At 38.5% G+C, this 16648-nt stretch overlaps 1 long non-coding RNA gene and 2 pseudogenes across 2 annotated transcripts in view; 1 reads left to right on the top strand and 2 right to left on the bottom strand.

Annotated features, from left to right (window-relative positions):
• LOC136845025 (uncharacterized) overlaps nucleotides 1-16648 on the top strand; it is a 356972-nt gene that overhangs the window by 14309 nt on the left and 326015 nt on the right. The gene's annotated exons all lie outside the window — the stretch shown is intronic.
• On the bottom strand, nucleotides 48-3563 carry LOC136844636 (sericin 1-like; annotated as a pseudogene).
• On the bottom strand, nucleotides 9776-13485 carry LOC136844560 (sericin 1-like; annotated as a pseudogene).

Raw genomic sequence — 16648 nt, 5'->3', positions numbered from 1 at the left:
TAATCAGTTGACAAGCGCAGACGTCGAAGGTTGAATAAAGATGGATATTACTCTGCTCACTTTTTATTGCTTTTATTCACATGTGCTGAAGCTTTGCTTTTCATGGTAATGCAGGTACTGTTACAGTGAGGATATATAATACGTTAGATTAATAATAAATCTATTATCAACTAAAGCCAATTAAGGCTCATCCCATTTATTAACATCACATTTCCAAACGTGTGTATAAGAAAGGTGCACCTGAGCCGTTATCAGTTGAAAGTTAAAACGTATCCAAATTTATTGGGGTTCTTTGAGGCGTCGTACTGAGTGAGTTTGAAGTTTTCTGGACTGTGTCTTTGTGAAGAAGGAGCAGAATACTGTGAGGGGGAAGATGGTCGTGTCGCACCAGTAGGTGATGATGAAGAGAACGGTGTGACTTGAGATGACGTTGAAGCAGCAAATGCTCCTGCTGAGGAAGAAGATGGTGAGCCAGCTGATCCTCTGTGAGATGGAGAGGAAGAGGAAGATGGTTTAGATGGGCGAGGTCCCCTTGAAGAAGAAACCTCCTGAGGTTCGAAACCAATTCCCTGTCCAGCACGGAAGCGAACAGTGCGTCGGGTTCCATCATCATCTACGACAGTGTAAGTTCCACTAACATTTCCATCAGCATCTGCAGTCTCTGATCTTGAATACTGTTCAGAGTCAAAGGCAAAGTTATAGGAGGCATCAGCATTGGAATTAGCTAATGGGTCAATGAAAGGGACTTCTTGTACAGGTGTAATCCTACCTGTAGGCTGACCAGAAGGTGCTCCAGGGACAACAGGACCTACAGGAATGTGGGATCCCTCAGCAATGAATCCAGTGTCAGAACCAGCTTGATACTGGATCTGTCGTCGTTGACCATCATCAGCAACAAATGCAAAATCTCCATCAACATTGTTACTGCTGTCGCCTGCTTCATTCCTTGGTGGCTGGATGTTTCATATGCAAAGCATAACTTCCATCTGGCCTTAGTTCACTGCGAGTATTAGCTTCTTCGAAACGTGGACGAGTTGAGAAAGAGGGACGTGCCAGAAGAATATGTTTGAGAACCTGCAGAAATAGATGAACCGGCAGAACCGTGAAGAGAAGGTGATGGGGCCGCGGTAAGTTGATGGACGTGAGTACCACGGAAGGCAGAGGACTGGGAGGAGGCAGGTGTGTTGGAAGATGGGGCAGTTGGTAGATGATCTCCAGATGCAGTGAATCCTCTATCAGCTCAGCTTGATAGTCAACCCTTCTTCTGACACCATCATCAGCAACAAAAAGAAAACTGTCCCTGTACATTAAGGTTAGCATCAGCAGATTCTGAGCGAGAATGGTCACCAACATCGAAGGAGAAAAGAGTAAAGCCATCATTATTAGATGAGGTATGTGAAGAAGAGGCACCTCTTTGTGAAGAAAAGGTTCCACTTGCACTCTTAAGAGCAACAACAGAAGAGGAAGATGATGTAGAACCTGCAGCAGTCGTTGTGCTACTTGAGGAGAGGATCTGGTACCTGAGGAAGATTGTCGTGTAGCTGCTGGAGTAGAAGGAGAAGATTGAGGAGTTTTAGGTGATAGTGGAAGGTCATTTACCTTCTACAACAAAGCCAGTACCACGACCTGCAGTGTAAGAGTAGGTTCTTGTGATTCCATCATCGTCTGTGTAAAGTAAGATCCTCGGACATTTCCAGTGGCATCACTTTGCTCTGATCTTGTTTGTCCTTCTCCAGCAAACTGGAAACCATAAGAAGCATCAGCATTTGGGTTAGCGAGAGGATCAACGAAAGGTGGACGAGCTCTTGCAGCAGCATGGGCTGCATGGAAGTCAGGATGTGGTTGTGGGATGTGAGATCCTGATGGGACAAAACCACCCTCACCAGCTGTGTATTGAAGATTGACAGAATTGCCATCAGGATCAACATAGCCAAACCTTCCATCTTGCTGTCAACCCTTGTAGACTTGGCACTCTCAAAGGCTCCTTCACCAGTATCATGGCCATTTATAAGTACCATCTCTATGAAGGACAAAATACTGGGAACGCCTTCCAGTTCCTACTTGAGGTATGTTGTAGGCCCCATCAGGTCAGGCATACTTAGAGTGCTAACTGTCAAGACAGACAACACAACCTGCAATTTAAAAAAAATTCGTTTTATAAATGGAAAATATGCATTTCTGTGATATATGTAAGATTACCTTTAATCGTAAACAGTAAGTAAAAAATATGTTAGAACAGATGAATTGCAGTTATGTCATAATGACATTGTGATATGAATTTCTATATCATTGTAAAGATTTGGTGTCTTGTTTTTGCAGAAATTATTTCTAGTGTTAAGTGACTGATATTGGCATGGCTGCACAAATTAACCTTAGTCTTTGAAATTCATATTCAAATAGATAGAAAAAATTAATTAATTAGAAATGAAATTCACATACTGCACATTTAGAGATGATACCCAGAGGTACAATGATAGTAATACATGAGAGGCAAGAATGAGATTGTGTCTTTTAAAAGTGCTGAGAAGGAGAGGAGTTTTAAAGAGTACATCATCCTCATGTGGATGGTTAGGACAAGAAGGATTTGAATAAGTTCACCAGTGACCAGAAGGAAGAGTGTGAGATCGAGCAAGTGTGTAGGGACATTACGAGAATTGGACAGGCGTGAAGAGAAAGGGTTAAACCCCAACTAGGAGAGTGACGAAAAGACCTCAAACCAGTACTTATCAAATGACTTAGAAAAGAGTGAAGAAGTGATATAAAATTCCTTGAAATAACACGTATTAGAGGAGCATTGATACAGAACATACTAAGTTTCTTTTCGTGTAAAGGAAGACTAGAAATGAGTTACATAGGATGAGAGACTAGTAGTTGATTTTGCCGTAGAGAAGCCGAAATGACTGTAAGAGAAACGTCTGTAGGACTCCAATCTTTCAGGGTTAGGAGTGATTAGAGTTTCAGCATTACATCTGGAATAGATAAGAGCAACGAGGAGAGTGGAAGGACTTAGAACAGTCTGTGTTTGAGGAAACCTTGTGGAGAATAATGTGTCTGCCAGGGGAAAGATGAATGCTTTTAGAGTGGAAGTGTTGAAAATGATAGGTCAAGATGGAGTGGCATAGAAGGTAAAAGAATTAACCCTATCACAAGTGGAGTCACGACCACTGATTACATGTCCACTGCCATGTCTGCAAGTTCCTGTTCATGGTGTGAATTTTCGTGGAAGTTCTTGTGCCAGTAAAGTGCAACTGAGTCCATAAGTTTCTTAAGAAAAAGTAATATGAAAAGGGATTCATGATTATCGTAGATGTAAAAAAATAGTACGGGCCAAGAAGCTGAAGGAAGGTAGTGTATGCATATGCTTTTGCCACGAAAAATCCTTCATTGCAATAAAAGCAATTCAGAAATGTCCTTATTTCCATGGTGAATGTGGACACAAGAACGAGAGAGATGAGAGAGAGAGAGAGAGAGAGAGAGAGAGAGAGAGTGAAGCTGGATTCACAGGAAGGTACTCCTCTCAATACATCACTGAGTGCTACTACCAAGCTAATCCAGGAGGCCATTGTGGAGATGGCTGGGAGGGTGGGTTTCCTTCAGGCGACGCCGATGGCCCACGAATGAGTGAGCTGCCTTTGCAAGAGATGAGGCCCTTTTATACCCCGAGGAGGCCGTGAGACGGAATGAGAGTAGGAGAGTGGACGGGGTTGGGTGAGCAAGTTGTGAGAGGGGGTAGGGAGGAGAGGGACAGAATCAGGGCATCAGCCAGTGCCCTTATTGTCAGATCTGAATTCGTGGCCTGTCGTGGCCTGTGCACAGTTGTGCCTGATCGCCCTTGGGAGAACCAGATCTTGTGCTTCATATTCCGTTGTGTCTCGCCCGTTTTTTCATTTTATTTTTGGAGTTTGAAATTGCATTTCCTGATGCGATTCTCTGCCTCGATATTTATCATTATGATCCTGGTTATCATTAGCAGAATAATGGTATCATTAGCAGAATAATGGTATCATCTAGCGACATTTGTTTTGAGTTTCATGTAAAGGAGTCTAGTGGTTTGTTCCGATGTTGTACAAGGTAAATTATGTAGCAATTTGCCGAAGCTCTGACGTAGGTACCTCCATTGTGCACAATTGTGTAGGGGCCAGTGTTGAGAGAGGCTGCCCCGAGCTCAATAAGAGCAAGTCTGGATGAGAGTTCATTTGCAGAGTTAAAGTGAAACATTCCGGTCTGTAGAGCAAACATCAAAGTGTTGCAGTCTTTAAGACTTTGAATTTTGGGGTTTTGTACTTTGACCTGGAATTGAATCATGAATGAAGAACAATATTTGCTTTTTATCGTTTTTCCGTCAATTTGGAACTGGGTGAATATCCGCTAATTGTATTCCGTCTCATGACATATTAGACTTTTTCATTTTGTTTGCAGTCACGTTAGTAACAGGCCAAGTAACAGATAGTTTATCTCCTTACGTTTTCTGAATCCCATAGCGTAGAAAAAGGTATGATCTGTTTTGAATTTTGTTTAAAAGATCTTCTAGTTTATTGACGTCTTTGCACTATAGTTAATAAAATTATTTCATTGCACTATGAATAGGTTGGGGTTTCGGTTTTGATGAAGCGTTACGTTGCTCTCTCTCTCTCTCTCTCTCTCTCTCTCTCTCTCTCTCTCTCTCTCTCTCTCTCTCTCTCTCTTCAAACGTAATGCCCTTATAGTTGAGGATGAAAATCCACAACAGCCAATACAGTGTTCATGGATTGAAGACGTTCCATTTTTCAACGAAGATGACATAAGCGGAATTTTATTATTGTCCGATCAGCTGATCGTCATCTGTGTGGTCATGAAATTGCAGGAATAGATAAACGTATAGAAGGTGGATCGCTGCAGTCATGAAATTGTGGAGGCTGATATGTGGTTCTGGGAGTACATCTGTACGTATGCAAATCTTTCTTTGTTATTCATTCCATTGTAATTTTGATTCTTCTTCTTCTGTTTGTGTGAGTTTTCCTTTTCGTTTGTATTTGTAGTTTTGAATTGTTCTTTTGGATTGTTTTTCCCTTTGATCTTCTTTTACTTTCTCTTATTAAAATATCTGTATGATTGTTTTTTTTTTTTTTTTTGTAAGAGTGATGTTAAGTTTTTGGATTGACTATCGTGGGTAGCCCGATCTTTCCTTATGAATGGATGATTGTAATGCCGAGATTTTTTATTGACTGAATCAATCAATCAATCAGTCAGTCTATATTGTAAATATATATTATGTTTATATATATATGTTTATATATATGTTTATATGTATTTATGTATATATATATATATATATATATATATATATATATATATATATATATATATATATATATATGTGTGTGTGTATATACATATGGATATATGTATATAATATATATATAAATTTATATATATACACATATACATTATATATATATATATATATATATATATATATATATATATATATATATATATATATATAAAGATAAAATCCACGAAGGAAATCACTGTAGTGCTTTGAGGCCTCATAGCACTCAGTTTTCATTTCCTTCGTTTTATCTTTATCTTTATTCTATATTCATCACGTTCCATATTTTCGTGATTCAGTTATACATAAATATATATATATATATATATATATATATATATATATATACATACATATTGGCCATATATATATATATATATATATATATATATATATATATATATATATATATATATATATATATATATATATATATGATTGCCAGATCAAAGATTTCTCTTTACAAAACTTGTAGAATCTGCTATTATACAGCTAACTTCCAGTTGTAATTTTAACCTTAGCCATGGCATGTAATATTTGGACCCCTCTATTAGTAAAATGTTCAAGAATGACCTAAAAGCTTAAATCACTGACTTAGTTACAAATTAGTTACCTTACATATGTTTTCTATGTATTTGCATGTTTCGTATATTTTTATGTAGAAATGTTCACCATGCAAAAATTTTTATTCCCTACCCAAAGGAGAGTTACTGAGTTGTATTTTATAACATTTTTTGGTGGTTAGTCACCATTCTTGTATAATCTTTTAATTGTCCTGTCCCCGCTTCTGTGCTGTTGAGCCTAATCTTTTGTGAAACCTCTTAAATATTCAACCTTGTTTTGATATGTCTACTAATTCTTCAGTTGTATGGGTCCCAGGTACATATCTTTTCTTTTGTAATCCCCATCTGTCATACGAGCCTTCTTTGTAAACTTATTTTTATATTTTTTCAGTCTGCCAAGTAAAGGACAAGAAGTCAACAGGCCTTGCAGTACTCCATGGTTTCCCTTTCCTTCATAGATTTTGCATTTATTTATATATTCATCACTTTCCATATTTTTTTTATTCACTTATACACATAAATAAATAAATAAATAAATAAGTATCTACTATATATAGATTCTATACACACTCACACACACACATTATATTCTATACACACTCACACACACATACATATATATACACACACACAAACACACACATATATATATATATATATATGTATATATGTAATTCTAATAGCCACAATGCCCTCTTAACTTCTCGAATTCTTCACGCTTTTTTGGATATGCTTGTAACTATGAAGCCGTAACATCCAAACCAAAGAAATTGAAGAGACTTCCGTTTGGTTATTACGGTTTCGTAGTGACAAGCATATCCAAAAAGCGCGAAATTCGAGAAGTTAAGAGGGTATTAACAACTATTAGAATTACATACTGTATATACATATATATATATGTGTGTGTTTGTGTGTGTGTGTGTATATATGTATGTGTGTGTGAGTGTGTATAGAATATAATGTGTGTGTGTGTGAGTGTGTATAGAATCTACTGGTCACTTTTTACCAGATACGTATGTAGTTGTAATAGCCTCATTGCCCTCTTAACTTCTCAAATTCTTCACGCTGTTTTTACGGTGTCTGATAGCAGAAAACAAACTTGTGTCACCATAATCATCGCCAGGTCGGCACATAACCTCATCGTGATTATGGTAATGCGGGTTCGTTTCCCCTCTACCAGATATCATGATTTCTTCATATTTCTTTCACTTGGATCTTAAGGCTTTGTAATGACAAGCATATCCAAAAAATGAAGAATTTATATATATATATATATATATATATATATATATATATATATATATATATATATATATATATATATATATATATATATATTATTACGCATCAGCCTTGGCTGATAAGTTTGTTTACGTGATTTCACGTAATTTTTATATGGCCCTGCATGCCAGGACACACGTAACCTGTCAATTGAGCTACAAATTAACCTCAAAGACAGTCGTATAACACTGAAGGTCGCCAGCCGGGGTAAATTCCCGACAAAATACAAGAATTGCAGTTAACTAATGAAATTAATTAATCTTCGCCCACTTCGGACGCAGTCCACTTTACTCACTAATATGGTAAAACCAAAGTCACAACGGCTCTTCCAAACAATGGATTCGAGACACAAAGAATGCAAAAGAATTCAAGATAACTGGCCCAGCCTACCTAATTCCTAGTTAATTCACTGGAAGGGTTGAATGTCAAACAATATAATAATCAGGCTCAATCTAGACTTTGTAAAAGCATCTACAGTAAGTGGTGGTGGAAATGGAACAAGAAAAAATTATAAATACAGAAAAAGGGTAGTAATTGACAGTTTTGAACAAAAACACAGACTTTACTTTGGATGACGAGTTGCTGCGCATACAACGGACAATCAGACTCTGGGATTAATGCCACTTCACAATTTACTAACACAAGACGATAGACAAGGAGGTGACAGAACCACCTTACAGACATCCGCTGGATTCGGCGGCTTGGTTCTCTCTGTCTTTTGTCTGACCAGTGCTGGGTCAAAACAGGGCATGCGTTCATGTCCTCGGGTGTCTGAAACTTTGTCAAAAACATTTGCCAAAGAGGACAGGTAAAGCAAGCTTAAGGCCACCTATCTTAAGGTTGAATATGGAAATTTCCTATGGGGGTTAATTCCCTAATGCTACAAACAAACGTTAAAGTTTGAACTGTCGCGCTCCCCACTTAGGACAAAAGGCTTCCCTGTTTGGTCAGTCTGATATTACTACAAATAAATGTTCAAGGGCAAACAGTATAAAACATTTATAAATATATAATATATATATATATATATATATATATATATATATATATATATATATATATATATATATATTATGTTCTAACATAACTTTGAAACACACTGAGAAATTTCAACCAAACTTGGTATACATGTGACTTATTACCTAGGAAAGAATATGTAGGGCAAGACATCACTGGCACCAAAGGTGGGTGTGGGAATGGGGGTGACATGTGAAAACGACAGATATTAGTGTCTAACCCATAGATTTTGAGGTCACTGAGATGAATAGTGACACTTCTGATGCCCTTTAATTCCAAGTTCATCCCTGATAAGAAGGTAGGGTGAATAGGAGTAGGAAGGGTGACATGTAAAAATAACTGAAAACGACAGATATTAGTGTCTAATCCATAGTTTTGAGGACGAGATGAGTAGTGACACTCTGATGCCCTTTAATTCTAAGTTCATCCCAATAGGAAGGGAAGGTGAGAACGGGTGGGAATTTGACATGTAAAAATAACCAGAACAGATATTAGTGTCGAATCCATAGTTTTTGAAGTTGCTGAGATGAATTGTGACACTCCTGTTGCCCTTCGAGGCCAAGTTCAGCCCCGATAGGAAGGGGCGGGGATGAAGGGTAGGAAGGGAGTGACAGGCAAAAATAACCAAAAAACGACATATATTAGTGTCTAATCCATAGTTTTTGAGGACACTGAGATGAATAGTGATACTCCCAATGCCCTTTAAGTCCAAGCTCATCCCCGATAGAAAGTGGGGGTGAGAAGGGATGAAAAATGAAATGTCAAAAATGACAGATATTAGTGACTAATCCATTGTTTTTGAGGCCACTGAGAGAATAGTAATGTCTTGATGCCCTGTAAGTCCAAGTTTGGCCCTGATAGGAAGTTGGGGCAGGGTTGAGAATGGGTGAAATATAAAATGTCAAAAATGCTTGGCAGTGTAACTGAAGCAACTATATTAACAGGAAAAGGAGAGAGTGAGAGGGAGAGGAAGTGAGAGAGAGAGTTTATTGCTTGTCATTCAGAGTTTTCCCTTGCAGGGCTGGGTTGGTCAGCTAATATATATATATATATATATATATATATATAAATTATATGTAATATGCTTTTTATTTTTAAAGAAGAAGGCCCCACAATGTGTCAGACTTCTGCATCTCAGAAAAGATTTTCAAGAGATGAGGTTGTTAACCATCTGCCTTGTTCCTCCTCGATTGCTTGCAGCTCAAGATAATCGATTAAAATTTCCTCTTTTTATGTTTTACTAAAACAACTATTAGGTTCTAGGGATCCGATGGTCAACTGACTACTGTCAGTGTGCAGTCCACATCCTGTAAACAAGGCCGATGAGAGAGAGAGAGAGAGAGAGAGAGAGAGAGAGAGAGAGAGAGAGAGAGAGAGAGAGAGAGAGATAACTGTTATGTTTTAAAAATTGGGGACGTTTTATAGTAGTCCTCGACCAAAATCATAGTGTGTTTGTTTAAGACCCACATGTGTTTTTTAAATAAAAGATAACATGAGAATTTTAGGCAGCAAGCTATGAGAAGACGATGTGGTTGTTAGATTCAACGAAAGGTTGTGGCTGTATTTTTTTGTTTTAGGAAAAAATGTAAAAAAAAAAGTGTGGAAAATTATTGGAAGTTTTTGTTGATCTGAAATCCAGTGAAGTTACTGCACATGCACAGAATTTAACAACAATAGAGGAAACAGGGAAGTTTCTGTAAAATTATGATAAAATGAGGTTTAACTGCAGTGGTGTACTTTCTGTGAGATAATTTATCAGTATTGTTGTGTGTGTTGGTATTGTTTTATATTTATTTGAATCTTATTACATCACGTATATTCTTGGTCGATAATAAGTCACATGCTCAGGAATAGAAGGTAAAACGAGGGTTGAATAAAAATGGGTATTACGGTGCTCACTTTTTATTTTTTTTTTTAGTTACATGTGCCAGAGCTTTGCTTTTCATGGTAATGCAGGTACTGTGATAGTGAGAAAATATAATACATTAATTTCATAATAAAACTATTATTAACTAAAACTAATTAAGGTTCATCACATTCCCACATGTACCTGTAATAAAGGTGCGCCTGAGTCTATTATCAGTTGAAAGTTAAGACATATCCAAATTTATTGGGGTTCTTTGATGCATCGTACTGAGTGAGTTTGAAGTTTTGTGGACTGTGTCTTTGTGAAGAAGGAGCAGAATACTGTGAGGGAGAAGATGGTCGTGGTGAACCACTAGGTGATGATGAAGAGAACGGTGCGACTTGAGATGACGTTGAAGCAGGAAATGCTCCTGCAGAGGAAGAAGATGCAGAGCCAGCTGATCCTGTGTGAGATGGAGATGAAGAAGGAAGATGGTTTAGATGGGCGAGGTCCCCTTGAAGAAGAAACCTCCTGAGGTTCAAAACCAATTCCCTGTCCAGCACGGAAGCGAACAATGCGCGTCGGGTTCCATCATCATCTCTACGACAGTGTAAGTTCCGCTAAACATTTCCATCAGCATCTGCAGTCTCTGATCTTGAATACTGTTCAGAGTCAAGGCAAAGTTATAGGAAGCATCAGCATTGGAATTAGCTAATGGATCAATGAAAGGGACTTCTTGTACAGGTGTAATCCTACCTGTAGGCTGACCAGAAGGTGCTCCAGGGACAATGGGACCTTTTGGAATGTGGGATCCCTCAGCAATGAATCCAGTGTCAGAACCAGCTTGATACTGGATCTGTCGTCGTTGACCATCATCAGCAACAAATGCAAAATCTCCATCAACATTGTTACTGGTGTCACCTGCTTCCATTCCTTTGAGTGGCTGGATGTTTCATATGCAAAGCATAACTTCCATCTGGCCTCAGTTCACTGCAGTGTTAGCTTCTTCGAAACGTGGACGAGTTGAGGAAGAGAGACGAAGTGCCAGGAAGAATATGTTTGAGAACCAGCAGAAATAGATGAACCAGCAGAACTGTGAAGAGGTGATGGGGCATGGTAAGTTGATGGACGTGAGGTACCACGGAAGGCAGAGGACTGGGAGGAGGTAGGTGTGTTTGAAGATGGGGCAGTTGGTGGGTGATCTCCAGATGCAGTGAATCCTCTATCCAGCTCAGCTTGATAGTCAACCCTTCTTCTGACACCATCATCAGCAACAAAAGAAAACTGTCCCTGTACATTAAGGTTAGCATCAGCAGATTCTGAGCGAGAATGGTCACCAGCATCGAAGGAGAAAAGAATAAGAGCCATCATTATTAGATGAGCTATGTGAAGAAGAGGCACCACTTTGTGAAGAGGAAAAGGTTCCACTTGCACTCTTAACAGCAACAACAGAAGAGGAAGGTGATGTTGAACCTGCAGCAGTAGTTCTGCTACTTGAGGAGAATTTGGTACCTGAGGAAGATTGTCGTGTAGCTGCTGGAGTAGAAGGAGAAGATTGAGGTTTTAGGTGATAGTGGAAGGTCATTACCTTCTACAACAAAGCCAGTACCACGACCTGCAGTGTAAGAGTAGGTTCTTGTAATTCCATCATCGTCTGTGTAAGAGTAAGATCCTCGGACATTTCAAGTGGCATCACTTTGCTCTGATCTTGTTTGTCCTTCTCCAGCAAACGGGAAGGCATAAGAAGCATCAGCATTTGGGTTAGCGAGAGGATCAACAAAAGGTGGACGAGCCCTTGCAGCAGCATGGGCTGCATGGAAGTCAGGATGTGGTTGTGGGGTGAGATCCTGATGGGACAAAACCACCCTCACCAGCTGTGTATTGAAGATTGACAGAATTGCCATCAGGATCAACATAGCCAAACCTTCCCATCTTGCTGTCCAACCCTTGTAGACTTGGCACTTTCGAAGGCTCCTTCACCAGTATCATGGCCATACTTATAAGTACCATCTCTATGAAGGACAAAATACTGGGAACGCCTTCCAGTTCCTACTTGAGGTATGTTGTAGGCCCCATCAGGTCCAGGCAAACTTAGAGTGCTAACTGTCAAGACAGACAACACAACCTGCAAGTAATAAAATTTCGTATCATTATTTAGAAAATGGACTATTGTGTTCTGTCTGTAAGATTACCCTTTATCATAAACAGAATGTTCGAAAGTTATCAGAAAAGATAGATTACAGTATATATGGTAATGACAACAACTTTATGCTTTGGATTTTGATATGAGTGTAAAGATTTGATGCCGTGTTTTTGAAGAAATTATTTTAGTGTAAAGTGACAGAGAAAGGCATGGCTGCAGAAATGAACCTAAAATATTCTAAAGCTTTTTTTATATAAAAGATGCCTGAAATGAGTTAGGTAGGAAGAGAGACAAAGAGTTAATTTTGTTTACAGGAGATGATTATCTGACTTAAGAGAAGCAGGTTCAGGACTCCAGTTATTTTGATTGAGGAATGAATAGAGTTCATCCTTTATTTGACCCTAAATAAGAGCTTGTAGGTGATAGTGGAAGGACTTAGAACAGTGACTGTCTAAGGATGAGTTGGAGGAGAAATAAGGAGGCAAGCAGAGTTGTTTGTTTGAAGACTGAGTCAAATGGTATATAATTAGGCTGGAGAAAGAAAAGGCCGATTTGTGGGGATGTTGGAGATGCTTTCACCTTCATTAGAATCAGGAAGTGTCTGGAAAGTCCTTTGACAAGTCTATTGATGCTTGTGTAGGTGTAAGTTAAATGTTTCAGTGAGTGCTTAAAATTATCAAGTGAGATCGAGTGGCATAGAGAGGCAAAGGAATCAGCCCCATCACATGATTTCGTGGTTACATGTCCACTCTCAAATGCGCGAGTTTCTGTCCACTGGATGGAATTTCGTGCTTAGCCTGGTGCCGATAAAGGAGCCATACGTCTAACTGAGTTCTAAACGCCTTAAGAAAAGGTAATGGATATGAAAACATAGTAAGGGTGTCTAAGAAGGTGAAGTAAGGTAGTCTATGCATATGCTTTTGTTACGAAAAAACACGAAGAAAACTTCTGTCGATAAAAGGGACTCATAAATGCTCTTATTTCCTTCCTGAATGTGGATAAGAATGAGAGAATGAGAGAGAGAGAGAGAGAGAGAGAGAAAGCTGGATTCTTAGAAGGCAATCCGTCTAACACATCGCTGGTGTGATATTACCAAGCTAATCCAGGATCATTGTGGAGATGGCTGGGAGGGTGGGTTTCCTTCCAGGCGACGCCGATGGCCCACAGTGAGTGAACTGCCTTTGCAAGATGAGGCCCCTTTTATACCCAGTGTAGGCTGTGAGACGGAATGAGAGTAGGAGAGTGGGGGTAGGGGAAGCATATTTTTTGGGGGACTTCGGGTAGGGAGAAGGACAGAAATCAGGGCATCAGCCAGTACCTTCATTGCCAGATCTGAATTCGTGGCATGTAAAGAGTTGTGCCTGCGATCGCCCTGGGAGAACCAGATCCTGTGCTTCACATTCCGTTGTTTCTCGTCCGTTTTTATGTGATTTTGAAGTTTTTAAATGAGATTTCCTGGTGGGATTTTTCCCTCGATATTCATTATAATGATCTTTGTTATCATTAGCTCAGTAATATTATCATTTAGCCACACTTGTATTGAATTTCATGTAAACGATGCAAGTGGTTTCTTTCTAAGTTTTTCACCTAAGGAAATTACGTAATTTCAAAATCTATGACCAAGGTATCTCCTGTTGGGAGAAGGGACAGTTGAGTCAACGACAACACTAGACGTGGAGGAGGAACAGGAAGTGTTCCATTTGTAATGTTAAAAGTGAAACATTCCGGATCTGAGAGCCAGAGTGAAAGTGTTGTAGCTTTTAGAACTGGGATGAGTGTCTTCCATTCTTTAGACCTGGAATAAAAGTTTTCCAGTCTTTGGATCTAGCATCAAAGTGTTCCAGTCTTAAGTTAAGAGTTTGAACTTAGGGTTGGGGAAAGATTTGCTGAATGTATTTCATCTCATGACATGTTAAGCTTTTATGATTCTGTGTGCGTCATGTAATTGAACAGATAACGATGAATTATATTCTCAGGTATAATCAGTCTTATAGCGTAGGAAAAATATAGTCTTTTTTTTATGATCCGGAAGTTCAGCGACGTGCCTGCAGTTACATTTAATGTAAAATGCTTTGATTTCATTGTGAATAAGTTGGGGATATTTTTTATTCATGAAGCAGCGCGATGCATTGATAAATATCATTTATATTTTTCGATATGCGATATTTATCATTACTAGTGGTTAATTACCATAGACTTGTTATTCTCTCTCTCTCTCTCTCTCTCTCTCTCTCTCTCTCTCTCTCTCTCTCTCTCTCTCTCTCTCTCTCTTAAAACTTAATGTAATGATTACAGTTGAGGATGAAAATCCACAACAGCAATATAGTGTTCATGGATTGAAGACGTCCCATTGTTTTAATCAAAATGATTTAAGGGAATTTTGTCATTGTCCGATCAGCTGATCGTCATCTCTGAGGGCATGGAATTGCAGGAATAGATAAATGTATAGAAGGTAGATCGCCCATGCAGTCATGAAATAGTGGAGGCTGATATGAGGTACTGGGAGTAGGCTACATCTCTACGTATGCATGATCTTTCTTTGTTAATAATTCCAGTTGTAATTTTTACTTGTATTTTTCTGTTTGTTGTAGGATTTCAAGTTCTTTTTCATTTGTATTTTTCAATGTTTTTTTTTTGTTTCTTTTCCCCTTTGTTCTTTTTTTATTGTGTTCCAGCGTTATAGATTCAGGGTCAAAGAGTTGTTAAGAAATCTTTATTTAATTAGTAACAAAATCTTTCCTTTGAAGATATCAATGACTCCCCGAGGAGTTTGCCTGAAGTAGAGTTTTGTAAATATTTTAGATTTGAAATGTAAATATTTTAAAGATTTGAAATGTAAATATTTGAAATGTAAATATTTTAAAGATTTGAAATGTAGTGTAACGGAGTCTGACACTCATTGTATTTTCGTCTCTTGCTGAGGAATATCTTGATTCTATTTTATCTTCGGCGAGCTCTGAATCTAATGGTGGCGTTGGATTTGGAATTTACAGCAACGTGTCGTATTGAAGGGACAAATTCCTCAAGAAGCCTCAATTTTGACGTCAGAGTTGTATGGTTATTTTAGCAGCTATTGAAAACAAGCAGGTACGGGTGAGGGTAATTTTACTATTTTCTGTGACTGTGGAACTGTTCTGCAAGCACTTGGTGTTTTTAACACTGTCAACCCTTTGATATTACAAATTTTGCAACGGACCCACAAAGCTGAAAGCTGAGGATTAGAAATAAGATTTTGCTGGGTGCCAGCACGTGATTGATTAAGTGGCAATGAAGAGCATGACAGAATAGCAAAACAGGCAGCAGTTGAACTACTTCCAAGAAGGCCAATTTTGCCGAAAGATTTTTGCCCCAGATTAAAGCTTCAGTACGAGGCAGGTGGCAAGACCGTTGGAACTTGATAAGTTCAAACAAAATGCAAGAAATGACATCTGTTACAAATCCTTGGCAGTAGAGAAATATACCTAGGAGATGGGAGATGGTATTATGTCGATTAACTAAAGGGTATACTCGCTTAACTCATAAATATTTGATGAATCATGACCACCAGCCTTTTTGGGAAGATTTCCTGGTTCCCATGAGTGTGAGGCATTTGCTGGATGAATGGCCCGGTTTTGGGGATCTGAGGAATCGATACCTCAAAAGGCTCGCGGTGAGGATGGCGTTTATCCTCGCTAGGACCCTCAGGAGAGGATGTTGTATATGACGCCAGGGCATTTTTTAGCTTTATCTCAGCAACTGTTCTCCTGGGAGAAATCCCATGCAGTTCAGCTGAATACATACTTGCTTTTAGTTTTCAAGAATGATATGTGCGTCATTGAGCCTGGTAGTCACGATGCCAGATAATTTCTAATTATTCTTTCATTCATTTTGATTGAAAATAATTCTTCATTATTAATTTTAATTTTTTTAGTATTGTTTGGCAACAGTGGCGTCAACATTAGCGATTGCCTGTATCATGGGTAGCCCAGTATTTCCTTCTGAACTGATTGATAATTATAAAGCCGGAGATATTATGAACTAATACAATCAATCATGTGTCCCTCTCTCTCTCTCTTCTCTTGAGTCTCTCTCTATACACACACACACACACACATATATATATATATGTATATATATAGTATATATATATTATATATATATATATATATAAATATAGTGTGTGTTTGTACTTTCAGTGTGTGTCCAAAGGGAGAGCAATAGTATGTATATATAATATATACATTACACGTATTGTTTTCCTTTAGAGAAACGGCACCAGAGTGTATTGAACTTCCGGATCTCGGCAAGTTTTTCAGAAGATGAGATTGTTGGCCGTATGGCTTGTTCCACCTTGTCTGTGACTCAACATAGTCGATTAACTGCCTGGTACATCTTTGGGTTTTGTTGGTGAACTAATTACTGTCAGCGAGTACAATTCACATCCTATAAACAAGGCAGAGAGAGAGAGAGAGAGAGAGAGAGAGAGAGAGAGAGAGAGAGAGAGAGAG

Source organism: Macrobrachium rosenbergii, chromosome 13 (assembly GCF_040412425.1).
Source record: "Macrobrachium rosenbergii isolate ZJJX-2024 chromosome 13, ASM4041242v1, whole genome shotgun sequence".
NCBI classification, from domain to species: domain Eukaryota; kingdom Metazoa; phylum Arthropoda; class Malacostraca; order Decapoda; family Palaemonidae; genus Macrobrachium; species Macrobrachium rosenbergii.
Note: the sequence above shows the minus strand (reverse complement) of the source record. Positions and strands in the feature narration are given on the sequence as shown.